Source organism: Equus asinus, chromosome 22 (assembly GCF_041296235.1).
Source record: "Equus asinus isolate D_3611 breed Donkey chromosome 22, EquAss-T2T_v2, whole genome shotgun sequence".
In the NCBI taxonomy this organism is placed as follows: Eukaryota; Metazoa; Chordata; class Mammalia; order Perissodactyla; family Equidae; genus Equus; species Equus asinus.
In genome coordinates, this window is record NC_091811.1 from 35,638,749 (window position 1) to 35,666,546 (window position 27,798).

The following is a 27,798-nucleotide window of genomic DNA, read 5'->3' on the forward strand; positions in this document are numbered from 1 at the left end:
ATTGAAAGAGAAATACTAGCAATGTTCTAAGAAGCAGAAACTTTCTAATTCTCTGTTATTAAATTGAAAGTGATATGAATTAATGAAAGCAGCAAATCTAGCTGTGACATAAACATGAAGATTGAAAATGTAAAAAGGAGAAAATAAGTCCTTCTAACCAAGTTGTAATATAATGAGATATCACCATTTTCAAAAGAAGGTGAACTTCCAAAGAAACATACAATCCCACTGGTGTTCTCACAGGAAGTTGTTTTGGGAAAGAAGGAAAAAGAAAACTGTCAGTGTTCTAACAATAACTAAGGCTCCTGTATTATGCACACAGGAGATTCAACTGAAGAGAAGGATGAGCGAGAGAATAGAGGTTTTCATATCTGTCCATATTAGCATAAGAAAGGTAACAGTTAGATTCATTATCTCTGTTTTTGTATTATTTTCACAGCTATAAATGTAAATATATGTAAGATATATTCTTCCAGTTATACACCAAACTCTTCATGGTGACTTTTTTTTTTTTTTTTTAAAGACTGGCACCTGAGCTAACATCTGTTGCCATTCTTCTTCTTTTTTTTTTCTTTTCTTTCGCACTCAAACCCCCAGTACATAGTTGTATATTCTAGTTGTGGTCCCTCTGGTTGTGCTATGTGGGACGCCGCCTGAGCATGGCCTGATGAGTGGTGCCATGTCTGTGCCTAGCATCTGAACCAGCGAAATCCTGGGCCACAGAAGCGGAGCGTGCGAACTTAACCACTCAGCCACGGGGCGGGTCCCCCATGGTGACTATTTTTGTTTGTTTGTTTGTTTGTTTTTGGGTTTTTTTTTTTTTTTTTGAGGAAGATTAGCCCTCAGCTAACTACTGCCAGTCCTCCTCTTTTTGCTGAGGAAGCCTGGCTCTGAGCTAACATCCGTGCCCATGTTCCTCTGGTTTATACATGGGACGCCTACCACAGCATGGCTGCCAAGCAGTGCCATGTCCGCACCCGGGATCCGAACCAGCGAACCCCGGGCCGCCGAGAAGCGGAACGTGAGAACTTAACCGCTGCGCCACCGCGCAGCCCCCATGGTGACTATTTTTAAGGAGTGACATTGTGGGGAGTCAGAGGGTGGAGGACTTCCACATTTTAATTTGTATAATTCTGTATTGTTTAATTTTTTATGTGCATGTATTTTATGCAGTAAAACATATATCTGTTTCCTTTGTAATTCATAAACAGAAACCATGATATACCCTATAGTTTAAAAAAAATAAAACCTGTCCTGGCCACCCATGCTAAGAATTAATTTATGCTGGGCTAGACCCTTGTGGCAAGTTTAATAACTAAAACCTCTTAGCTTTAGTTATTTAGTGGCTTTTTCTCTAGAACAAATTGTTTTAAAGTGAAATTCTAACATAATACAGACAAGTAATATATTGTTTCTAATGTTACTGCCTTTTTTTAATTAATAAAAATGCAGCCCAGTACTTAACTCAATCACTGCTTGCCAGGAGATATATGATCACAATTCATGGTTTACCAATTTCCCCAAGAGCATGCCAGAGGCAGGAGCCTCAGGGATTTCTTTTGCTTTCCATGTTTGAATTTCCCATAGGACACAAGTGATGGAAAATACATGCATGTGGGCACAGAGCCTAAAGGACTCACTATTTACAATATTCAAGGTACAGGGTGAGCGAGGGATTAAAATTGCTGTAAGCAGCCACTTCTATCTTGGCATCACTTTCTAAATCTTACCCCTCCAAAAATAATCATCATCGGATCTTCCGTTTTGGTGCCAGCTCTATTGCTAGTCATTTCATATACATCTCATATACACTGTGTCTAAAATCTAATTACTAGATTCATTCTTCAGAAAATGTTGCAGATTGGATTCTCCAGGAAACAGATTCTAAAACAGAAATTTGCACACACGATGTTAGAGGATGTGCTCTTGTGGTCAACATCTGGACAGATGTGAAGGAAGTAGGATTGGGCAGAGGAAGCAACTGGGCTGTGGTAGAGTCCCAACAGAGCCTCATCCAGTCTGACGGTAAACTCTGGAGCTGGAATGTCCCTGAGAAGTTGTCCCAAGTTGGAGCAAGTTCAGACATTAGTCCCCAGTGCCAACGAGTCTTTAGATACAGTCAGGAGAAGTACGTTGGGCAAATGGCTCTTTCCAACCCAGTGCAGTCACCAGAGAGGGGATATTCAGCAGCAAGAAGTCTGCCACACACTCTCAGCAGCTAGAGGAGTGCGTGCTTCCATCCTGAAGGGTGGATATGAGCAGTGCTCCACAGTGTCCAGCACACTAAATATACTGACCTCTTTCTATGATAGAGTGTTGGCACTTACCAGACTGAATCATTTAACTGAAACTGTTGTTCTGTCTGGCTCATTTGTACACTCTTAATATGCCGCCATGCATAAATATTCTCTAGTTCATTCACTAATTCATTCAGTTTGGTTCAATTCAACAACTACGTATTGAGTACATACAATATACAAAGCACTGCCTAGCTCTGATGATACAAGAATGGATAAGGCATTGTGCAGAAGAGTGATAATCTCATTATAAAGTATTTGTTGAGCTTTTACCATGTGGCAGGTTCATTTAATTCTCTAATAACCTCGTAAATTTAATTCTATTTTTATCCCCATTTTGCAGTTGAGGGGACTCACGATTGGAGGGGTTTAGCAACTTTCCCAAAGTCACTCAGCCAGTAAGGTTTGGAGCAGGATTTGAACCCAAACTGGAGCCCCAAACCATCGGGATCACCTGGCTTTCCATGAGGGAAATAGTAACATAGGAAGATAATTTCAGTATAAACTTATAAGGGCTAGGGAAGAACGCTAAGCAAGAATGTGCATGAGAGAGCAGTCCAGCCTGGAGAGGTGGAGAAAATGTCCTGAAGGAAGTGATACTGAGAGCAGATTTGGGTGATGATTAAGATTATCAAGGTGAATGAGGGTTAAAGGGCATTCTAGGCAGAGACCACCACAAACAAAACAAAGAAGTGAGGTGGAACCACAAGTAGTTGAAGGTTACTACAGCATAAACGTTCCAAACAAGGAGTGGCAGGAGGTGAAATGGAGATGGAGACAAAGGCCAGGTCGCGTGAGCCTGCTAAACTGTGCTAAAGAATGTTCGCTTAATCCTAGAGATGAAAAACAATTTAAGGGCTTAAAATAAGGAAAAACAGGGTAGAATTTGTGCTTTGAAAGCTCTCTCACTTAGTGGAGGATCTAGGGTGCAGTGCCACACTGAAGACATGTGAATTAGTTGTGGAGGAACAAGGAAGAGAGAAGACACTAAGATGGCTGGTAGCTGACTGATCTTTGGTGTGGTTGCTAACGAACACAAGAAATTCAGAAGGGTCTTCGGTGGAGAGAGGGTGGGTCAGACTGTGACGAGGAAAGGCTAGAGGCTAGATGTCTAATTCAGGTTGTCTAATTCACTTGTGTTTAAGGAGATTATGGAACATATAAATATATCCACTGGTCAGTTGGATAGTCAAATCTGAAGTGAGGGCTGGATATAGTTTGGAGATTTATTAGAATGTAAGTGGTAGTTAAAACCATGGGGACAGTATAACCAGAGGGACCTACAACTAGAATATACAACTATGTACTGGGAGGCTTCGGGGAGAAGAAGAAGAAGAAAAAATAAAACAAAACAAAAAACCATGGGGAAAATGCCATTGAGGAAGTTTTCTACATTAGGTGTGGAAGATAAGAAGAGCAGTGGACTGAGCACCAAACCTTAGGGAAGGGCAAGCAGAGAGGAGTTTACAAAGGAGGACAAAGGGTTAGAGAGGGAGGAGGAGCGTCCAGTGTCATAGAGAGAGCTTTACAATGAAGAGAGTAGTTCCCAGTGTCAAAAGCATGAGATAAATCAGATAATTCCAGTGCTGGAAAGTGTTTACGGTGTTTGGCAATATGCGAGTCATTGCTGACCTATCCAAGATTGCCTCTTGGAAGTGGAGAGGGTAGGAATCCCAATACCCTGAATTGGAAAGGTGAATAGGAAGTAAAAGTGGAGCTACATGGTGTTGAGAATTCATTCAATAAGACTGAAGGTAAATGAATGCAAAATGGCAGCTACAGGGGACCTAGTGTCAGAGGGACACTGCTCTCTTTAAAAAAACATTTCCTAGACAACTAATAGATGTCAGATGCTAGGGAGAAAAAATGATTGAGATCTGATCCCTGCCTTCAAGGGACTCATAATCTAGAGCAGGAAACAAACACAAGTAGCCACAGGAAAATGTGATGAGAGTGGGAATAGCAGCACGGTCAAAGAACCATAGGAAGAGGGAGGAGGAAGCCCCTACTTTGCTTAGAGGTCAAAGAAGTAGGTGAATTAGTGGATCAACAGATGATCAGCAAGAAATGGAACAGCTGTGGACCAGCATGGAGGTGTATAAAAGATGAGCACATTTGTTGAAATGAATGTTCAGTGTGGCTGAGTGCTAGAGACTGGTGGAGGCAAGAGATGATGCTAGAAAAGTAAGACTAAGTCCAAATCACAAAGGGCTTGGTTTGCCCCATTAAAGATTTGTACTTTTTCTGCTATGTGATGTGGGAGCTTACTGAAGAGCTTTGAGCAGACCAAGTAATATGAACAACTGTGTTTTATAAGCTGGTAAGAGAGAAGAGGGTGACTTGAAGGAATCAACTCAGGAGTTAGGAAGACCAGATATGAGACCACTGTCATTTACGACAGGAGAGTGACTAATGCGGCAAGGATGAGAACAAAGAGGAGGGATAGATTTGAAAGAGAATATGAGATAGAATTCATAGAATATGATTACGCTGATATGGAGTTGAGGGGAGGAAAGGACCAGTAAAAGGTCATTCCAGATTTCTGAATTGGTGCCTAGAAAGATGTCATTAGAATTCATTGAAATGTAAAACCTATAACAAGAAAGCTTTCAAGTTTATAAAATATAATGAATTTGATCCTGAGCTGCTCATGTGACATCCAAGAGCACAAACATCCAAGTATCCAAGTATATGTATGGGTGGGGTCGGGGGTGGGATTTGGAGGTAGATATTCAGTGGATAGTAGTTAAAGCAGAAGAATGAATAGAGAGAAGAGAAGGGACTGAGGACAGAATCCTAGAAAATATACATGTAAGGGGCTGTAGAAGAAGTGGAAAGTGTTTGGACCAGCCATTGTGGGAAATAAGAAGGAGAAAAGGCCAGGAAAAGTGTAAAGGTTATTAAGTGGCATTGAGGTGGCCTACAATGGAAAATTTGCTTTTGTAGGGGGTCTATCCACAGTGCTATGTAAGTTTATAGTGCAACGTTAGGTGACCCACAAGAATAGGTGAATTGAACCATGTGTGGAGCTCGATGGGCACATAAGTCAGGAGGAAGCAATGTCAAGAGATTTGAGGATACATATCTTTTGTTGTAAAAGCAATATAAGTATATTTTGGAAAATAGAGAGGGAGAATCTTCACGTTTCCACCATTTACACAACTCATGTTGTGTAAATTGGTTTATTGCCTTCCACATAATGTACCTAATTGCAACCATAGTTTACATATGATCATCTTTTTCTTTTGACATTATAATCCATGCATTTTCCATGTCGTAGCTTAGCTATTACAATTAATTGATGGGTTCTTAGTCAGTGTTTCAAATCACAATTTTTGGATACTCTAGACCACAGGTCAAGATCATCATTTTTGTGAAACCAAAGAGGATTGTGAAACTTCAACCAAATTATCAAGAATAAAGACGGATATGACTCATTTTTGTCTTACTGTTAGAGATTCGTAGTATTCTGATTTCTCTTATCTTGATATTTCAAACATCATTCTTCCCTTTTGCCAACTGCATTCCTCAACCATTTGAAGTTAGGGATATTAACATAAGTTTGTTCAGAGTACAAATCAAGGTCCATATCTAGTAAGTGCAAGGATTACATTAGATAGGTCTTCCTCCACCCCCAGACCCAGGGCTTCCCTGTAGAAGTGTACTTAGAAGATATTCTATATATTCTTACCCTGGATGCAAGATAAGAAAGTTATAAAATTTCACTGGTTCTCATTTCTCTACCTGGGGCCAAAGGGCATCTCTTGTTTTCTCCTGGGTTGGAAAAAATTTATTTCAAGTTTGCTGAAAGACTGGATGATTTAGTGGAGTGAGAATTTATTTTACCTTATTGCTAACCTCTGCAGTCTTCTCTGGCAAGAATGGATCCAAAGATTCTCATTGTTCAAGTTAGAACTAAAGATGCAATAAAATTTGCAAAATCAAAACACACTCAGAATCCTGAGACTGTGTTTTTCATGGTGAATGCTGTGTTAACGAGTCTTTAGAAACATGGTCTTGATCTGTGATCTGGAGTATCCCCAAATTGTAATTTGTCATACTTATTAAGAACCCATTGATTAATTACAATAGCTATGTTACAACATAGAAAATGTTTACATTATAGCATTAAATTAAAGTAAAAGGATAGATGATCATATTTAAGCTATGGTTGCAATTATGTACATCTTGTGGAAGGCAATACACCAACTGAGATACGAGTTGTGTAGATGTTGAAAATGTGAGGATTCTCTCCCTTTGTTTTCCAAAATGTAGTTATATTGTTTTTACAACAAAAAGAAAATCCATCTGTGCTTGGCACAACTAGGGAATATGTAAAGTACATTCAATAGATATGATTTTATACCATGGGAGCTTATAAATCTTCTCCATTCTCATGACCTTCAGCTCTGCTCTACTTGGATAACCAGGCCCTGAAGCTTGCCACTCACTCTCTGGAACAGCTAAGCCTCTGGAATCTTAAATCCCATATTCTATCCTCAGACCCCAGCTGCCTGTCTTTCTAGCTTTTTCATGCCTTTACCATGATAGTTGCTTTTCAACATCATCAAGAGCTCCAGTTCCTTCACAGTCTCTTTAGTCCTAGAATGAACTATTTCTCCTGCCTTGATATCTCCAGGGTCTTAAATTAAGTCCAGTGCCTTGACTTAACATTTCTACCTTGGATAACAGATATAACTTCTTTTCATATTTCCTTGTCTAAATTCCACAGCATTGATTTTTTTCCACAGATGCATTATATTGGGAGAACATCTAATTTTTTTAGGAATATCAAGAGATTGAATACCAATCAGGAGACAACTTGGACTACAACTTATGGCAGAGATTGGTAATTGCCTCCTCCATAACCTTCTTTCTTACTGATAGAATCTAATTTTCTTTAGCATGATAACATGCATAGCCAAAGATTGCATTTCTCAGATTCTCTTACAAATGAAGGTAACCAATGAGATATATGCCGTAGTCATCTGGGTAGGTGTCCCAAAACACTTTTTAAAGGGAGCTGACTCACCTGGGAGGTGTGCTTCTTTTGGCCTTTCTCCTTTCTCCCTTCTTCAGTCCTTTAGCTGAGATGTGATGACTGGAGCTTCAGCAGAAATTTTACAACCAGGAGGAAACCTTAAAACTGTCTCTGCATGCTAAGGATAGTGGAACAGAAACCTAGAAGGAGACTGGGGGCATTGACAATATTGTATAATTATGAAATAGCCCTGGACCACTTGCTTGCAGACTTTTTCTCATATGAAAGAAAATAAACTTCTATCTTTTTTTTTTTTTAAAGATTTTATTTTTTCCTTTTTCTCCCCAAAGCCCCCCAGTACATAGTTGTATATTCTTTGTTGTGTGTCCTTCTAGTTGTGGCATGTGGGACGCTGCCTCAGCGTGGTTTAATGAGCAGTGCCATGTCTGCGCCCAGGATTCGAACCGACGAAAGACTGGGCCGCCTGCAGCGGAGCGCGCGAACTTAACCACTCGGCCACGGGGCCAGCCCCTAAACTTCTATCTTTTTAAAGTCACTGTTATCAGGTAATTGTTACTAACAATTTGGCTATTCCTAATAGACACACTACTTAGTTCATTCATTCACTACCATGTATTTGCTGACTGCCTCTTCTGAGTTCAGGATTATGTTAGGAGTTTGGGTAAAACAAAGAAAGTATAAGAATAGAATAAGAATATTACAAGTACATCCCTGTTTCTTCTATTTAAGGAAAGACAAATATACTTTTAAAATCAAGATGAACTTCATGGCAATCTATAATTTTCAAGTACACTAAAAAGTACAGGCAATAAGCACTATGGGTTACCAAAGATGGCAGAGGTGAGACGTGGCCTGTTGTGATTGAGAATGAAGGTGATGAGGTTTGAGTTGAACTTGAAAGAAAGGATGGGGTATGAAGTCAACTTAGAAGAATCAGTTGCCTTTCTGTGCTCTAATAATGAACTTACAGAAACAGAACTCAAGAATACAATTCCTTTACAATCGCAACAAAAAAAAACAAAGTACCTAGGAATAAATTTAACCAAGGAGGTGAAGGACTTATACAATGAAAACTATAAGATATTATTGAAAGAAATAATGACATAAAGAGATGGAAAGAGATTCCATTCACATGGATTGGAAGAATAAACATGGTTAATATGTCCATACTACCCAAAGCAATCTACAGATTCAAGCAATCCCAATCAGAATCCCAATGACATTCTTCATGGAAATAGAACAAAGAATCCTAAAATTCATATGGGGAAACCAAAGACCTCGAATTGCTATAGCAATCCTGAGAAAAAAGAACAAAGCTTGAGGCATCACAATCCCTGACTTCAAAATGTACTACAAAGCCATAGTGATCAAAACAGCATGGTACTGGTACAAAAACAGGCACACAGATGAATGGAACAGAAGTGAAAGCCCAGAAATAAAACCATACATCTACAGACAGCTAATCTTCGACAAAGGTGCCAAGAACATACAATGGAGAAAAGATAGTCTCTTCAATAAACGGTCTTGGGAAAACTGGACAGCCACATGCAAAAGAATGAAAGTAGACCATTATCTCATGCCATACACAAAAATAAACTCAAAATGGATCAAAGACTGAAACTGTAAAACTCCTGGAAGGTAATATAGGTAGTACACTCTTTGACATCAAACTTAAAAGGATCTTTTCAAATATCATGTCTTCTCAGACAAGGGAAACAAAAGAAAAAATAAACAAGTGGGACTTCATCAGACTAAAGAGCTTCTGCAAGGCAAAAGAAAATAGGATCAAAACAAACAGACAATCCACAAATTGGGAGAAAATATTTGCAAATCATATATCTGATAAAGGGTTAATCTCCATAATATAAAAGGAACTCACACAACTGGACAACAAAAAAACAAACAGCCCAATCAAAAAATGGGCAGAGTACATGAACAGATATTTTTTCAAAGAAGATATACAGAGGCACATGAAAACATGTTCAACATCACTAATCATCAGGCAAATGCAAATCAAAACTACACTAAGATACCACCTTTCGCCTGTTAAAATGGCTCTAATCACTAAGACTAAAAATAACAAATGTTGGAGAGGGTGTGGAGAAAAGCGAACCCTCATACACTGCTGGTGGGAATGCAAACTGGTGCAGCCATTATGGAAAACAGTATGGAGATTCCTCAAAAAACTAAAAATAGAACTCTCATATGACCCAGCTATCCCACTACTGAGTATCTACCGAAACAACTCAAAATCAACAATCCAAAGTAACACATGCACCCCTATATTCATTGCAGCCCTATTCACAATAGCCAAGACATGGAAACAATCTAAGTGCCCATTGACAGATGGTTGGATAAAGAAGATGTGGTATATATATACAATGGAATACTACTCAGCCATAAAAAAGACAAAATCACCCCATCTGCAACAACATAGACGGACCCAGAGGGAATTACGCTAAGTGAAATAAGCCAGACTGAGCGAGACAAACACCAGATGATTTCACTCATATGTGGACTATAAACAAACACATGGACAAAGAAAACAGTTCAGTGGTTACCAGGAGAAGGGGAGTGGGGGACAGGCACAGGGGGTGAACGGGTGCACTTGTGTGGTGACACACAAGAAATAATGTACAACTGAAATTTCACAATGATGTAAGCTATTATGAACTGAATTTTTTTTAAAAACCTCAAAAAAATGGTTATGATAGTAAGCTTTATGTTATGTGTATTTTACAATTAAAAATAAAAAATTAATTAATTTAAAAAGTATATCAACTGCATCAGACCTGTAGACCTCAGAGCAGGTCCTCAGAACACTCTGTTGGACTGTTTCCAGGATTCAAATTCCTCACTTTGATTATCAAACTCCTTTAATGAACCTTAAAAAAAAAAAGGGGGGGTCAAACCATTTCTTCTCATGCTGGAAGGAAAATCAAGAGCAATGGCTGAGAAAGGGAAATAAAAAGTGTCATCTCAGGAGATACTAAGGACCGCAGTCTGGCCGGACTCATTCTGTTGTGAGCCCTCAGCTTAGACAGCCAGCCTCTCTCTTCTGGAGCTTTCCCTTTTTCGAAAACACCACAATATTACAGCATGCTTGAAGATTGTTGGTTGAACTCTGTACAACATTGTCAGTTGCTTAGGAGTTTTATTATCCTACAACCTTGACCTTTCTTCATAAGGTTGCTATAAGAATAACAACTTTATATGAGATTAATATTTCACAGCCCTTCGTTTTAATGCCCTAAATTGCCTGCTAATGCCTATGGTGTTTTTGCTGAATGAAACCGCTCTTCAGGGTATACTTTACTGGGACCTTCCTGACATGGTAGGAGCTGCCTGTGGCTTCCTTTGCTCAGTGTCTGTGCCTTATTATGTTTTTGTCCTGTTGTGCTGTATTGGCTAATGTATCATGTCATCACTAAAGGTTTTGTTGTAATCTTTTACCAAACGTTGTCACAACCAGAATGCATGCATCTTCCTGTGGTCACAGTTCAGAAAGCTACACAGGCTATTTGGTCACTTAAGTTACCTGTAGGCAACATTTAACCATCTGTTTACCACCGATGTAAGAAAGAAAAAAACTGACTACAGTAAAAACTAATACATTTCTATTTCCCCCTTTTCTCTCCAATACGGATCCTAACATGTCTCTAAGCCTTCAGTCAACTGACCCTTCTCCTCAATACTTTCTTTTCTCATGACTTTGTTCCTGTCTCTTCAAGTCTTTAATAATATTAAACGGTGTTTCTCAGATTTCTTCTACAGCCATTTAGTATTTCAGCATAAGGCTAATCTTTCAGTAACTCAACGCCTTGAGTAAATGTCTTAACCTGTTAATGAATACTTTGGCCTGTTTTGATTTTTACAACCTGACTTCATTTTCAAAAACCTGGTACTGTTTAAGAAAAAAATATCACAGGCTGTGTGCTGGGCATGTCAGACACCAAACTTATATAACCTGTGAGAAAAAGGTCTTTGGGGAAGGTCTTGGGAGATGAGAGAGAACAAATCTTTATCCATTCCGGCTGTAAGATAAGGACCAATGCCTTTGCACTTACTTTGTTTTTGCTCCTGAGACCTGAGAGTGGGTGGCAAAGATTATGGTCCTTCTCTATTTGTAAGGCACTAAAGACAAATATTTTCACCATGAGGAGCAATCATCTTGGTAATAGCATTCTCTTCAGATGTTCTCCATTAAAAAGCCGCATGGGGGGGTGGGTCTTAAGTCTTTGGAAAGGTTCCAGCTTCACTGTTAGGTATGATGGAAAAATTCCATAAACAACATTAGAAGGCAAACTTTTTTGAGTTTGGACTATGACATTATACAATTGTACACTGCATATTCCTATTCAAGATGTTACAACAAATGAAAAGTTAACTATTCTATTGTACTTGAAACCCATACCAGCTGTGAGGGGAAAATTCACCACTTTTTACTAGGAAGATTAGAGGCTGTTTCTAGCAAGGAAAAAACCAGTTATTAAAGTTTTCTAGTTAAATAAAGACTTTGTGTGTTACTGGGGATGTGTAAGCAATTAGCTCCTGCCATCACACACAGGATACATAGAGCAGATTGTGGGAGAAGTGTGGGCAGGGGGATAAGTAGAGCCCTATTTATCCACACCTAAGCTCATTTTCCTGCCTTTCAAGGCTAACATCTACACCAAGACACCCCAAATGAGACACAAGGAACTTCAAACTCCTTTTTACAGAGAGTCGATGTAGATTCAGGATCTGACAGAGTACTTCAAATCCTTGCTCTATCACTTACTGCCTGTGGATCATGAGCCATTCACACAAACTCTTTGAGCAACAATTTCCCATTCTGTAAAACACTGTGAATAATACCTACTGTGCAGAGTTATTGGGATATTTAGCAATAATATACATAAAGTGTCTAGAATATAGGAGGCTTTCAATATTTGATAAATATTGTGATAAAAATATTGCTATAAATGTAGAAAATCTCCATTTTTCCTCAAAAATACACACACACTCACACACAGGTGCACACACACACACACAACCAGGGAGGAAAGGGTGGGGAGAAGAAAATGGGAGAGAATGGGGCAATAATTCTGTGTTGTTGAGAAAGAAGAGGCCTGTAGAAACGCATTTTTATTACTTTATCACTTCACCATTCCAGGTAATAATATAGAATTTACTTGAGCAATGGATTTTACATCGAGTCAGCTTCCATTCAGAGGGACGTCTCACTTTAATTTCCCAGAGTATGGGCAAGAAATTTTCTTCAAGGTAGAGAGAGAGAGAGGGAGAGATTGCCTATCAGTCATATCCTCCCCAAGAGGCTAACCAGTGTGAGTCCACCTGACTTGTCAGTCTGCGTCCACCTGAGCTCTTTTAGCAAGAGGTTTGGTAATCCAGCCATAGAATGGAAAGCAGTGGGATATGTGAAGGGGAGCAAGCAGGTGAACATTTTCTCCCTCATTCCTGCTTATCACTCCCAACCATATCTACATGTCATTCTCCATAATATCATCTGCCTCTCCAAGGCAGAGAAACCTTGCAGAGAAACAAAGCAGGGACCTCCTGTCTTAAAACACTACTTTCAATGCCTGCCATTTCATCGTGACTCTGAGAGTCTATGGTGGATACATGGTATGCTGCCTTGATCCCCCTACAGGGGCCTCTCATTCCCTCTGCTACTGGGAGAGTTTCCTACTGATGACTTACAGCGACTCCCTTCCCAGAATTGCCCTCAAAGGGAACTGCCTTGTTCTCCTAGGGCAGCCTGCATCCGCTAACTACTTGAGGTGGGGGTACAAAGGCCCTGCACCCTTGCCTCAATTTATGAAGGGCTGTTCCAGCTCTAGAACTCCACAAGGGATCTGCTGAGGCCTCTGTTGCAACTGCATCATAATTCAAGTCTTCTTCTGTCTCCTCTGAACGGATGCTGACTTTCCCCTGTTCCCTCACTTCCTAATAGGCATACCTTGGAGCTCGCCCCAATTAACCTCCTTCATGTAAATCTCCATCTCAGAGCCTATTTATGAAACTCAGCCTACGAATGGCCTTCGACAATATTGGACAGAATCTGGTAGGACCATGTTGCTGGCAGAGCTCGTGACAATCCGCTAATCACGTGCACAGCTGCTCAGCAAGAACATGGAGGGGACAGGGACGTGCTGAGACTACCTGTTCACCAAAGGCTGATTGGAAACTTGTGTTTATCACAGAGGCAGGCTAGTGGAGGAGGGAAGCCCTTGGGCTCTAGAGCCAAGTGCCTGAATGGAATCCCACCTGTTTGCTGCTTGCTGGTCATATGACCTTGGGCAAATTCCTTAATCTCTGTGTAATTTAGTCCTCCTCTATAAATTGAATATATTATAGTACTTAACTCACAAATACATACATTTGAAAAAATATATATATATCTCAAATAGTATGTACCTCATAAGGTTCACAGGAGGATTCTCTGAGCCAACAAGTGTAAAGAGCTTAAACGTGTCCTGCCTCTTGGTGTATCCTCAGTAAATGCTAGCTTATCATAAAAATTTTGGATAATCCATGTATGTGTCTGTATTTAGGAGCATGCAGATTATCAGAGCACTTTTATCTGTTGTCCATTTTTATCTCCATTCTTCAAGACAATAAATTCCTTGAGGGCAAAGAAAAGTATTTAATGATTAAATAAGTTCTGATCCACACAGTCACACATTTATACACACCCATATATGTAAATGCACATGTGTATACATAGAGTATGTGTATGTGTCAAGCTGTCTATCTAAATTTTTTTTGTGCTAGGATATTATACAGAGAGAATCAGAGATTGCAATGACCTGGGGTAGAGTAGCTAGAAAGGACAGAAGCCCAGTTCCGTTGAACTCTCCAGTGATCCACACTCTCCCCTCAGGCTCTGATCCCTCATGTTGGGAAGGCTTCTCTCTAGCAAATAAAGGAACACTTTAGAAGACAGGACCCTAGGTCTTGGCCTGATCAGCTCTGGCCTGTATCTAAAGATGTACCATAGAGACAAAGGGTTATTCTGCTTATTTGGTGCCTGGAATTGTGATGGTTAATAACCCTTTTGATTTGTAAGGTAGTAGCTCTGATATGTTATATTCATGAAAAGATTGAAGCAGAGATGATAATGCCTGGGGGTATCAAAACTTAATCTTTCTTGATATTAAATTCACGTAAAGCACCCTGAAGTCAACAAGTCGATGGGTGACATTGAGTTAAGAAAAAGTTCTTTAGCCAAACAGTTTCCAAAATATTAATCCATCTTAAAAATAAGGAATCCTTATTTACACACAGTATCCCTATTTGGTGAAATTCTTTAACTATTTCGAAAGACATTACAGTAACATAATAAAGATTCTAAGTTGGAGAAGACCACGGAAGATGTGTAATTTAATTTCCTTCACTTAATAAACGAGAAAATCAAGACTTGGAAAGATGACATGACTTGCCCAAGGTCACACAGAATTTTTAAATGTTTTATGAAGTTCTGAAGATCAAGCAAAAACCAGATAAATAAATACTCAAATACTTAACCACTTGGGTATATCTTAACTAATGCAATTGAAGGCAGGACTGTAGAGAGTCCAAGGGGAATCTGAGCCTACATTAGGGCTGTAGGATGCAACAGAGAAACTCAGCACCAGCTCTTGAAACTATGGTTGGACACCTGCCAACAGCTTTGCATTGTATACTTCTGGACTACATGTGCACAGAAAGCAAGGGTGATGATAAAATGCCAGTCATTGTCCACTGCAAACAATTCAGAATCTATCCTGAGGCTAGCTGAAAACTGGCTTGGGAAATAACAATAGCATGAGCATTGTTATCAAATACAAGGAACAATAACAATAATGCACATTAGTAGGGTGCTTTACAGATTACAAAGTATTTTCAAACACAACCCTTTCCATCTTCATGATGGAAAACTACCAGATGAGTAGGCTTGTTGTTGTTGCTATTATTATTACTACTATCTCCAAATGAGGAGACTTCGATTGGTTCAGAGGACTTGTCCAGGTCACACACTTGTGAGCCAGGACTTACATGCAGTTGTGGCTTCAAGCCCTGGGCACATTCCCCTATTCAGAGATGCTTATCACGGAGAGTACCTCAGTTTGATGTTCTCTGCTGAGCTCTCTCCGCATAGACAACTGAGAATGTAAGGTAAGGAGTGAAGTCAGAAATATGAACCACTTACTCAATACAGATATTCTCTCTCTGCCCAGAGCAAGGCCAATCAGTATAAAAGATTTTGTATGGGTATGTGTGAAGGACCAAATCTGAGATTCTTTAGAGATTCCCTGATTTGAGCCACTGAACTAGAAAGCATTTAATGTGCAGCTACAGAACTTTTGTGCTCTTACGCTTAATAAATTTAGCCTTTGTTTCTTATGAGACCAAAACTGCTCAGACTCTTTCCTCAAGAACTTTCCTGAACTGAGAAACACACAGACTTCAGTATGTGAAGGTGAACGGATCTTGAGTGAGGAGTAGGGCAGCTGAATAGTGATCCCCTTAGAATTCTGAGTAGGAAAACAGAAGAATTTTATCACCTGTAATTGCCTTCAGGATTCAATCTCCTTGTGCCCCACCCTACCCCATGAACGTTCACTACTTTTATTGCCAGACCTTAGCATGGATCTAGCTGAAGAAGCAGCCATGACAGTGATTTTCAAGTATGTTTTTTTAATAACCTCATAAATACACAGGCTGCTGAAAAAAAAAGAGCAGAAAGAAAATCTAGAAAGGATTGTTATACTTACCTAAATATTGCATTGAGGTGTATGAGGCCTAAACCAAAGAAAAATTATGGCTACTGTATTCCATGAGGGAAATGTGGGTTAAATATTCTTTGTTTGTTGAACATTCAACTTAGTTCTCTTGAACCTGTAATGCCATTTTCATTTCTTAAACTGCATTGCTAGAACCCCCAGAGAGAATCAAACCTGAATTTGTTAATAGGATCTACTCAAAGCTTGAATGTGTGTTATATGATTTGCGGAAGCATATAGTTGCTTACTGCTATGTGGATCTCACATTTGTTCTGGTTTGATTTGTGAGAAACTATTCTTAACTTGTTCTACTTATTAGCAATTCTGATCTCTAGGGTGTCCATTTATGGCATGCCAGAGGGGAGCATAACATTAGGAGCAGATTTTCCTTATAGGAAAGTGGGAAATCTGCATGAACTTTTTAAGCAGAACTTTGACTGCACTCCAATCTGGAGTACACAATTATTTCATGCTGACTGAAATCAAGAAGGAAATATGTGACTCTACTCACAGATGTAATTACAGATTACAACCTGTGCCTCATCACTGCCATCTACTCGAAGATACTCTTTGCTGGATTTCTTAAGATGATGACTCCTTATTTCTGTAATTTACTGGAATTTTTAGTTCAATGCAATACTATGCCCTTTCTAGGCAATTTATGATGCCTGATGACATTGGTTGGAACTTGAGGAACATTTCTAATGACATGAAAATATTTTCACAAGCACATGCAAAAAAAATTTTCTCTCCTTTTCTATTTATTTAATTTTCCTTTTAAAAACAGGAGAAAAGGAACAGTCTACAGTAACTCCTGGATTCCTTTTTAGAAGTGTGACTGAATGGTGAAATTCATCATTTTATAAATATAGTTTGAATTTTTTTCTACATAAATACATGATAACCTATGTTTGTCAGAAAAAGCACATTTGCCACTTTCTTGTCCATTAACTCACCCACTAAGATACTGCCTCAGATTTTCCCTGTATACCTGGCATCTTTCCACCTATAAAAATACATAATTTGTGAACTTGAAGTTTTCCCTCATTTATAAAAATTGTAAATAAACCCAGTTCTAGTACTGATGCCAGCCAATTCCACTATTTATACTACTATATTATTTAGATTATTTATTACTCATTCTTCGTTTGTTTTAAGTCTCTAAGCTGGTCATTTATCCATGTCATAATTGTTCTTCAATCCCCGGATAACTTTTAAAAAATCTTTTTCAAAAACTTTGGTCTGACCAAATGCTTTATTTGTATCCTTAGAGGAAAATAAATCTTTCCGCAATTAAATTATGTTTCTTGGGCATTTAATGAGTCTCTACTTAATCTTGGCTTCCAACAGCTTTCCAGGTGTAGAAATGAAGCACCCTAGGCTGTAGTTTCCATTTCTGTAAACTTTCCAATGGATGGAGGTCATTCTGGAAGTCCATCAGGAGGGCTCTAGCATAGCATTACAATTAGGAAAACTTTTCTCATCTTTTCTCCATAATACACTAATCCTTACCCTTCAATATCCAAATCAAATTTTATCTCCTCTGTGATGTTTTCTGTGATTCATCCTATTCCTACTTGAGAATTAATTCATCCTGTTTGCACAAGCAAAGCCAAATATATTTGGGAATCAGTGACTAGGAAAACTTTATCCTCAGAGTCAAGAGGGATAGAAAACTGGTTGGATGGGCTCAAAGAGACATTTTACAGTGAATAGTAAGAGAGTTTTTGTTGAAGAGCCTTGACCATCTTATTGTATAGTGGCTTTGGAGTCAAACAAATCTAGTGTGGACCCAGCTAAATGAATACAAATTTAATTACTTTTATAGATATAGGCTGTTTATGTACTCTATTTCTTCTTGAGTGAGCTTTGTTGGTTGTGCCTCTTGAGGAATTCATCAATTTTGTTTAAGTTGTTCATAAGGTACCCTTATTAACCCTTAAATGTTGGTTCTGATAGAAGCCAAAATTAAGGATAGACTCATTGAATGTATAAGAAATATAATTTAACTTGTTGGATCTGTAGTGAGCTTCTTTTTTTCATTTGTGATATTGGTTATCAGTGTTTTCTCTCTTCAGTCTGGATAAAGTTTTATCAATATCATTGATCTTTTCAAAGAATCAGTTTTTAATTTCATTGATTTTCTCTATTGTCTTTCTGTTTACTCTTTCATTGATCTCTGCTCTTATTTTCTTTCCTTCCTTCTGCTTATTTCGAGTTAAATTTGTTCTTCTTTTTCTAGTTTTTTAAGATCATTGATTTGCAAATTTTCTTCTTGTAGAATATAAGCATTTAATATTATAAATTTATCTCTGAACATTGCTTTGGCTTCATCCCACAAGTTTTTATATGTTGTGTGTTTATTTTCATTCAGTTACAAGTATTTTCTAATTTTTTTTTATGATTTCTTCTTTCATCCACAGATTATTTAGAGTGTTTTGTTTAAATTCCAAATATTTGGGGATTTTCCAGATAATTTTGTTATTGATTCGTTGTTTAATTCCTGTCTCCATCTGGTCCTGAGTTTGAAGTTGTGACTTTGATCTCACTCTCTAGGCTATGAAGATGGGTCCCTACTAGTATTTTATCCCTGAAATGTGCCCTCCAGCTTCATACCCCTCCCTCTCACCCTTTAGTAGTCCTCACAGGACTCATCTGGATGTGTCTGACTCCCTATCTTCTACCTGATGTGATAGAGGGACCACAAACAATGGTAAATTTGACAGGAAATTAAATAGAGATCAATGAAAAGACTACCAAAGTACATTAAGCATTTGGCAGAGATTACATAAATAACGTACACAGAGTGAATTCCTCCAGAAATATTCAGCGACTGAAAGTGTATAATGGAGTTTTACTCAAACTTGAGAATTAACAGTGTTGATAAGATCAAAGTATAAAGGACTTTCAATCATTACTCAGACCTTTCTTTGACATACCCCACAATTCTTTCAAAATTATCTTCCCAATTTTTCCATTGGCTTCCCAGTGCAGATATCAAATGATTCATGTGAATTAATATTCTATTTGATATGAGAGTCACAACAGAGAATACTATCAGATTCAGCAAAGGTGTAACCCCCATTCTTCATCAATGATTGTAATCATACCTGTCATCGGCAATTCCTCCAACATCCAGATAATATCAATTTATTATTTACAATTATAACCAATATAGCCCAATCTATTTCTTAACTTTCCAAAACTTAAATTCATGTTACTAATGTTTTAGATGTTGGAATTATAATGAGAAGTTTTTATATTAAAAGAGTCCTTATTGTTTAGAGATACATAGTGAAGTATCTGCAGATCAAATGATATTTTTATAAAAATCTAAGTTTAATTACTTCTTTGTTGAAAGAATATACTGGAAGAAATTTTCAATTAATCTCAAATGCAGAGTGTGAGATAGTATTTGTTAATCTATCCGTACATGTGGGAAAACAGCTCAAACATATAGGATCTTATGTTTATATCCCCTCCATTTAAAGTCTTCAGACAGACATCTCATATAATAATGCACAAACAAAACAAGTCATAAACACTTGTCCTAATTTGAGGAAAGATGATTGATCTTCATGGGAGCCAGCCCTTATAAAATATATCCTCTTTATGACACCTGGAGCAAATTACCAACAATCAAGGAAGATGTTTAAACAGGCAATTAAAACTTGAGGATGTCACTTAATCCGATTACAAGCAAAGCTGGGGCTTACCTTAGGTTGGCCTCTCTGTTTCCTAACTCATAATTCCCTCTAAGTCAGCCTGAAAAAAGGGAAAAATAGACCACCCCTGACTAATAAATCGAGTTGTGTTTCTGTGTACAAACGGAAAGGGTAATTCTGAGCTGCATTTTGCCTCTCTCTACTTAGAAAGCACAGGATCCTTATTCATTTCTAAAATTAGCATCTATTTTTAATATTGTGTATTTATTAACATAAATATAGCACTAACTGTAATTATAGGGTTTAAACTAGCATAGTTCATGTATGCAAAATTTAATGAAAAGCATTACAAAGATGCCAGGTTTTTCTATCAACACTTTTGTGGCAATTGATTTTTAAGATCAGCAAATTAATTTGTGATGCTGCTGAAGGTGACCAATCAATTTTACTACAGTTTTAAGTTATTTGTCATTTTTGGAGATGAAAAATAATTTTCTATTTAAAAATCAAATAGAAACATACAATTTGCTTTTTTGGATTAATGCTGTGACCCTATCTGGTATCACTAATGGAAAGAGGATTGATTACATTGTGTTAAAAGTCTTTGGACATAAAGTTAAAATGTTTTATAATCACAAAATATATCCTAGAGATAAAATCAGACTCCATTTTATTATCAACATGACTTAGGAAACTTGGCTGAACCAGAAAAAGGAAAAGGCAAAGCAGAAGGGAAAAAGAAAACAAATGGAAGGCTAGAGGTTGAGGTTTTAACTGTTCGGAAGGAAAGAAAAGAAAACAGTCCTATAAACAAAACTTGTAGTTTATTATCAACATGGCAGAGAGATTGAATTAAAAAAATCTTGGCCTGCTGACCATCTGCCCACACTCTATGTGCTGTTCGTGCTCCAAGGAAAGATTGATCCCAGGAATACTGGGTTTACTATCAGTAATGTCTCACTAACATGCCTTAGTCAACTCTTCTCCAGTCCAAGAAAAATATGATGTATAAAAGTTAAATGATGGAGCATGAATTGATCAGGAGCTTTGATGTTGTGTTTTGCAGTTGGATTTTTTCCGTTATTTTGTTTTGTTTGTTTTTTAGTCCCATTCTGCAACTCTTAACAGCTCGAATTCCATTTCAATCTCAACAGGAACCAAAGAACTGAACACTATACTGTCCCAGCTATTAAAATGAAGACTGAAATATCATTAGACCAATGGCTAGAGGAGAAAAACAACAACAAAGTTTGTTTTGTTTGACAGTGACTGACAATGATATTATTGTTCACACATCTGTCTATAAATACTGTTGTACATCTTGCAAATCTTTCCCCTTGAGTATAATCCAGGCATGGAATTAGTTGATCAACCCATTGTCACCATGGATACTGAAAAATCTGGCCAACCGACTTCAAATGCCGATTGTGGGCAAACCTTATTGATATCTGTTGCTGTGACTGATGCCAGTGCTCTCTCTTTCTCATTAGGAAGGGCAGCCTCAGGGCAGAGGCCCAGTGTCCCCAGAGATCTCCATCCCCATGAGTCCTGCTTTCACCCTTTACCTGCCTCAGTTCCACAGGCTCTCTTGAGGGCCTGGACCCACAGGTTCTGCTGTCTAAACTGCACAGGAATCCAGTGATACCACTGCTGGCTCCAGCTATCTGTCTCTGGGAGACTCAGATCTGACCTCTAGGGATTTACTAGTTTCTCTCTTTATCTAAGCCATGTGTGAAAAATCTTTATCTTTTGTTCTAGCTTAAGCAAAACGTTCAACCCAGAAAACCAGAAGGAAAACGATAAATTTAAAAACAAAACTTAATCCAAATTCTCGTTCACCTTTAACTCACTATGGACCTTGAGTAAGTTATTTCACTTTTAATTATTCATTCCACCAAAGTTTCCTGAGGGACTACTGTGTCAAACATGCTTAGGCAATAGGTATGCAAAGAAAAATGGGAAACAATTCTTATTCTCAAGGAGCTCACCGTGGAAAAGAGATGGACACATATACCAATGTTCACAATGCTGAGTGACACAGGTCGTGATAGAAGGAAATGACAGAGCTCCTAGAGGGTCGTCTCGCCCAAAACGGGAAGCTTAGGGTGGCCTTTAGGAGGAGGACAGTCTGAGGTGAGGCCTGAAGAACAAGTAGGAGACAGCTAGTCCAAGGGGGAAGGAGGGGAGAGAGTGAGTGCAAAAGGAGAAAAGAATGAAATGATACTGGACTTAGAAAGAAGAAAACGGTATCCTGCATGCTATTTGACCCAGCATGAAAAACTGTCATAATCATATAAATGCCATTAATTAGCTTTTAAAGCCAAACTGTAGATAAAAGTATTGTCAATGGTTTCAGCACAGAATAGTTAATAACATTAAATGTTAACATTATCTAACCATATAAAAGAAAATTATTACATCTAACCTATGACCTAGTAATTCCACTCCTAGGTATTTACCCAAGATGAATGAAAACATATGTCCACACAGAGACTAGAATAAAGATGTTCTCAGCAACTTGACTCACATTAGCCCAACTGGAAACAGTTTAAATGTCTATTAACAGCTAAATAGATAAACAAATTGCCTATATTTGTACAATGCATCACTTTCCAGCGATAAAAAGGAATAAACTGTTGATACCTGCAACAACATAGATGAATCTCACAGACATTATACTGAGAAAAAGAAGCCAGACACACACAAAAAAGACAACACTGTGATTACATTTATATGAAGTTCTCGAAGAAGAAAATCTACACCATGATGAAAAAAGTCAGTTAAGTTGCTGCCTTTGAAAGGGGCAGGGGACTGACTATGAAGGAGCACAGGAGAAATTTCTGGGGTGATGAAAATGATGGAGATGTGGGGTTCATAGGAGTATGCATTGATTAAAACATTGAATTGCACACTTAAAGATTTGTGGCTTTCACTATGTTTTTGATCTAAAAAGTGAAAACAACCATTAAACTTTAACAAGTTTGCTTTCTTCCAGCAGTATTAGCTAGCTATTTTGAGGCTACCTCCTGTGTGTTCTAGACTTGAGCAAAATTCTAGAATGGAAGTCAAGTTTCTCACTGTGGAGGAAAGGGGTAACAAACACAGAAATGAAGAAGACTAGAACTGTGCTATCCAATATGGTAGCTATTAGCCACATGTGGCTTTTGGACCCTTGAAATGTGGCTAGCCCAAATTGAGGATGTGCTGTGCCAAATACATACTAGATTAGGAAGGCTTAGTACAAAGAAAATGTAAAAAATCTCACTAATAACTTTTTGCATTGATCATATGTTGAAATGGTAAAATTTTGGATATATTGTATTAAATATATTACTAAAGTCAATTTCAATAGTTTCTTTTTTAAACATGGCAACTAGAAAGTTTATGGTGACACATGTGGCTCATATTTGTATCTATTGGACAGTGCTGAACTATAACGTAGCTGGTGGTGTTGGACTGGAATTGGAGTTATCACATTCGAATATATGAACTCATAGTTTGATCTATCGATTGATCTATCGACTGATCTCTTTTTTTCTTCTCTGAAGAGGCCTGGCAACCATGACATACCAGTAGCAATGAGCACACTTAGCCCCCAAATCTTGGTACCATTCTCCATTAAAAGGAAATATAGCTACTTAGAGAAATGGCTGATTTCAGGGCTGGGACAGAGAAAGTACAGGATGTGCCTAGAACATCTTATTTCACAAGAAAGTAAAAGATTGCTAAAAAAATGATGGAGTATATAAAAATGACACAAAAGAACCACTGGGGTTCCCACTAGCCAAATCTAGAATAATTTGAGTATCAAAATAAATGATGATAGCAGTGAATTATAACCTACTGAATAAAATAAGAATCCATGAATCCATATCTATATAAATAAATAAATAAATAGGAAAAATGCTTCCTTATAGTAGAATGCCAGCTAATAAATATAGAAAAAAATGATGGAAGTAGAAAATCATCAATGGATACTAAAACTAGTGGGTAAAAGTTTGATGAGAAACAACATTATTTAGCTAGTTTCAAAGTATCTACTGTATATTAATTACAAAGGAAAATATTTCTTTAGTTTAGAAGAGCAATTTAAAAACCTTACAATTGAAAAAATTTTCAAAATAGACCCAGAACAAATTATGTAATCTTGCTATCTTTGTGTTTTTAAATATCACTGAGAGGATTCAAACATTTCCCCCTAAATTTGATGAAGGAAAATTAACCTCATCTAAATTTGGTTTGTGCACCACCATTAGAGTCATCTGGATTCTTTTTACAAAATCTTTATAAGATGTAATAGGCAGAAAGCCTTCACATCCCGAGGAACATGGCAGCAGCAATTAAAAATATTATTTACAAAACTAATTAGCAAATTCGATCAGGAAGAAAGCAAGAAAAAAGAATATAGGAAGTTACACTGTCATTTTTCATAGTTATACTTATTATTGTTATACTTAAAATGATATAATTTTAAAGTGTCAAAAATCTTTTGTAAACCTTGCACTGACACTTCTTAAAATATTTTATGTAATTTAAAAAACTGCTATACATCATAAAGGTAAAAACAACTTCATGGGAATTACCTATAAATTAGATATTCTACTCTTAAATAGACTCAACAACAGAAAAGCTGACTTTATTGCCCAGCTGAATAAGTTCCATACTAAAAAAGCAATAATGCCATTACCCACACACACGTCAGAACAATTTAAATCAAGCAACAAGTAGTCAGTAACTCTATGATAGCTAGCACTAAAATTTAAAATTCAATCACATGCCAATAGCTGTATAATTGAACCCAAGAAGATCCGGCAGATTTATTTATTAATTTGTTTGTTTAATTACTTATAAGATAACTTCTTTTCAAAAGATTAGCGTACTTACAACAGAGGGCATACAGAATATGGTATTCAAAATGTAAAACAAAAGCTTTCCATGTTACATCGATGGCAGGTTTGCATGTGAAGAGGAAGGTGCCTACTTTCCAGAGTTTTCCGAAAAAACAAAAGAGTGTTCATGGAATTGAAAGCCAAACATCCAGCAGCTGACTCCGAGGGAGCTTAAAAAGACAAAAGGAAGCTTCTTTAGGAAAGAGTTAAGTGCTCTCACAAGGAAGCAGGTAGGAGTGCGGGAACAAAAGTTGAATAAATAAAATGGCAATAAAAACTGGCAGACTATGAATCTTTAAACTTCAAACTAACATGTGTCATCAGGTCAAGAGTCCCAAATCCTTCACTGTCCAAAACCTCTTGGCCTTCACTAAAGCACTTCGTGGGGACTGTGGTGTAATATATTTTACAAGTTCCCTAATTCGTACAAGACCAAGAAACAGCAAATCATCCTAATCTTTTGGTAAACATGGCATCATCTACAAAAAGGACATAATATCAGATTTATTTGATTATCAAACCCTTCAGAGCGGCAAATAATTTACTATGTTTTATTAAATTTTCTGCATATATCGAAAAGAGGAAAATACTACTCTTTTGTGTGTGTGTGTATATAAAAGAGCAAGGTTGGCTAAGAAAGAACAGCATGAAAGCCTCTTCAGCAAAATCAACTGAAGGTACCTACAGTGACTATTTTAAATATATGGCCATCTTTTAAAAAACTTTAACAGTGTAAAACATTATAAAAGGAAAAGAAAAAGATGAGGAAAAAAGGAGATAATGTAAACACACCAGCTCTGACTATCATCTGAGTTGCCATGATTGTTTCAAGTCTGCATTGAGCTTCCTGGCAGCCAGGAGAATGGGCATACAAAATTATAAAACTTTGTTATTGGAATAAAGAAACATTCTACTTCTTTAGAAAAGGAAAGGCTGGGGCCAGCCTGATGGTGTAGTGGTTAAGTTGGCACACTCTGCTTTGGCGGCCCAGGATTCACTGATTTGGATCCTGAGTGTGGACTTACATACCCTCATCAAGCCACACTGTGGTGGCATTCCACATCAAAGAACTAGAAGGACTTACAACTAAGATACACAACTATCTACTGGGGCTTTGGGGAGGAAAAAAAAAGGGGGGAAATTGGTAACAGACATTTTCTCAGGGCCAATCTTCCTCACTAAAAAGAAAGCTTACTTTAAAAAAGAAAAGGAAAGGCTTTCCTTGATTTTAAATTTGAAAAATATTTCTCATGTGGAGAAAAAATACTATATAATGTAACACTGTATACACTATCATCAATTGGATTTTTATTGCTAATATCAATATGATTGTCTATGGCCAAGCAGGTAACATTAAAGTACTGCTCAGTGACAGCAGTGCTAGGAGGGTTAAGGATTTCCCATGAAGCATGCAGCGCCCCCAGGTCTAGAATACACTGTTCTTTGGAGAACATATTATGCTCTGCAGGGTACACCTAAGTGAATATATTATCCACTTGATTATATGGTGTCATACGAACATAGTCAATGGAATCAATTGCTACAAAATTCACTGATTAGTTTGCTGGATGAACATAGAAACAAAGGCTAAAAGTTGAAAGGATGTTAGGGATCTCTTGGCCCAATAATAAGTTAGAGCAGCTAATGTCATAAAAGGCATCTCTGACAAGCAGTGTCAGCTTTCATGCTGTGATGGACAGTTGGATTACCCTCCCACAAGGCCATCTGCTCCACTGCTGGAGACAGTTGTTTATTACGTTATGCTGAAAACTCCTGCACTGTAATTTCCACCAGCTTTTAAAGTCTGTCCTCCAGGTCAACTGAGCAAACCTCAAATATCAGAAGGCACTTTCGATCGACCACTGATGCCTTACCACCCCTAAACCAAACATCTTCAGTTTATGCTATTCATCCATTCAAAATGATGATGATAATAACACTACTTAAAAGTCATGTAACACTAGACTTTTTCCTCTGAGTGCTATACACAAGGTATTTTACACAGCAGAAAACTAACTGGTCTGAGACCGTGCCACTGGTTTACGGCAGAATGTAGACTAGAAGCCTGGTCTCTTCACATCTCTGCGTTTAAACAAGCATTTATAAACTGGACCAAACACTCATTAAGCGCAGTGAGTTGTTAATTATGGTAATTAATACTCGGAAATTTTTCAAAGTGTCAAGAATTTTATATAAGTGTTTAGAAATTCAAGAAGAAATACTAAAAGAGGTAGTTTCTCTTCTGTTTCCAGCAACAAGGTTTGACCAAACTATAGGTTTGAGTTCAGGTTTAAGCTTTCTGATCATCTCAACTATAAGATAATATATTAATGTAAACCATGTGGTTTGCAAATAAAACTAGAATTCTTAGAGTAATAAAAAAAGATGTGGGGCCGGCCTGGTGGCGCAGCGGCTAAGTCCACTCGTTTCACTTTGGCGGCCCGGGTTTCACCGGTTCGGATCCCAGGTGTGGACATGGCACCACTTGGCAAGCCATGCTGTGGCAGGCGTCCCACATATAAAGTAGAGGAAGATGGGCACGGATGTTAGGTCAGGGCCAGTCTTCCTCAGCAAAAAGAGGAGGATTGGCAGCAGATGTTAACTCAGGGCTAACCTCCCCCACCCCCCAAAAGAAGATGTGTGAAGGTTCTAGGGCTTTTCATACTTCAGTTCAGACACCATTTTTTTAGCTGTTTTTCCTGTATTCATCTTCATTCCCTCATATTTATTGAGTTCCTGGGCATCTTCTAGGTCCTCTTCTGTGTTCCCAGCAAGGAATGTCAGAATTCAAACATTTTTCCTTAAACAGCAAGAAAAAACCCACTGAATACATAAAACTTCACCTGTTGGGATAAAATTCCTAGGGTTCTAGAACTAAATATACGGCACTCAACTTAAATATGCAGAATCAGCTGTAGTTAATGGTATATAATTAAAATATCAGCCTAAAAATGTGCCTTCAGGGGCATTTCAACAAAGTCCAATTTAGAGAACTTTCGCTGTGCCAATGAGGTGCTCTGCTGAGCCTGAGTACACTGAAAAATCAAGAGGTAAGAGCTCTCCACTCAACACACGCTGCCCTTCATCCATTGTATGTGGAACCGTGTCCCACTGACGGAACTCGCAGAGCGTACTCTGACACTGTTGAGACGGGGCTGAAGGAGGACTGAAGAGACT

The 27,798-nt window shown here is 37.9% G+C and overlaps 1 protein-coding gene across 3 annotated transcripts in view; it reads right to left on the bottom strand.

The window, feature by feature from the left end:
- LMNTD1 (lamin tail domain containing 1) overlaps positions 1–27,798 on the bottom strand; it is a 366,288-nt gene that overhangs the window by 317,439 nt on the left and 21,051 nt on the right. The window contains exon 2 of one of the 3 annotated variants that reach the window (XM_070494971.1): positions 24,617–24,791. The exons of the other annotated variants lie outside the window; for them this stretch is intronic. The gene's annotated coding sequence lies outside the window, so the exon portion shown is untranslated. The remainder of the gene's footprint in view (positions 1–24,616; positions 24,792–27,798) is intronic. 3 annotated transcript variants of the gene reach the window in all.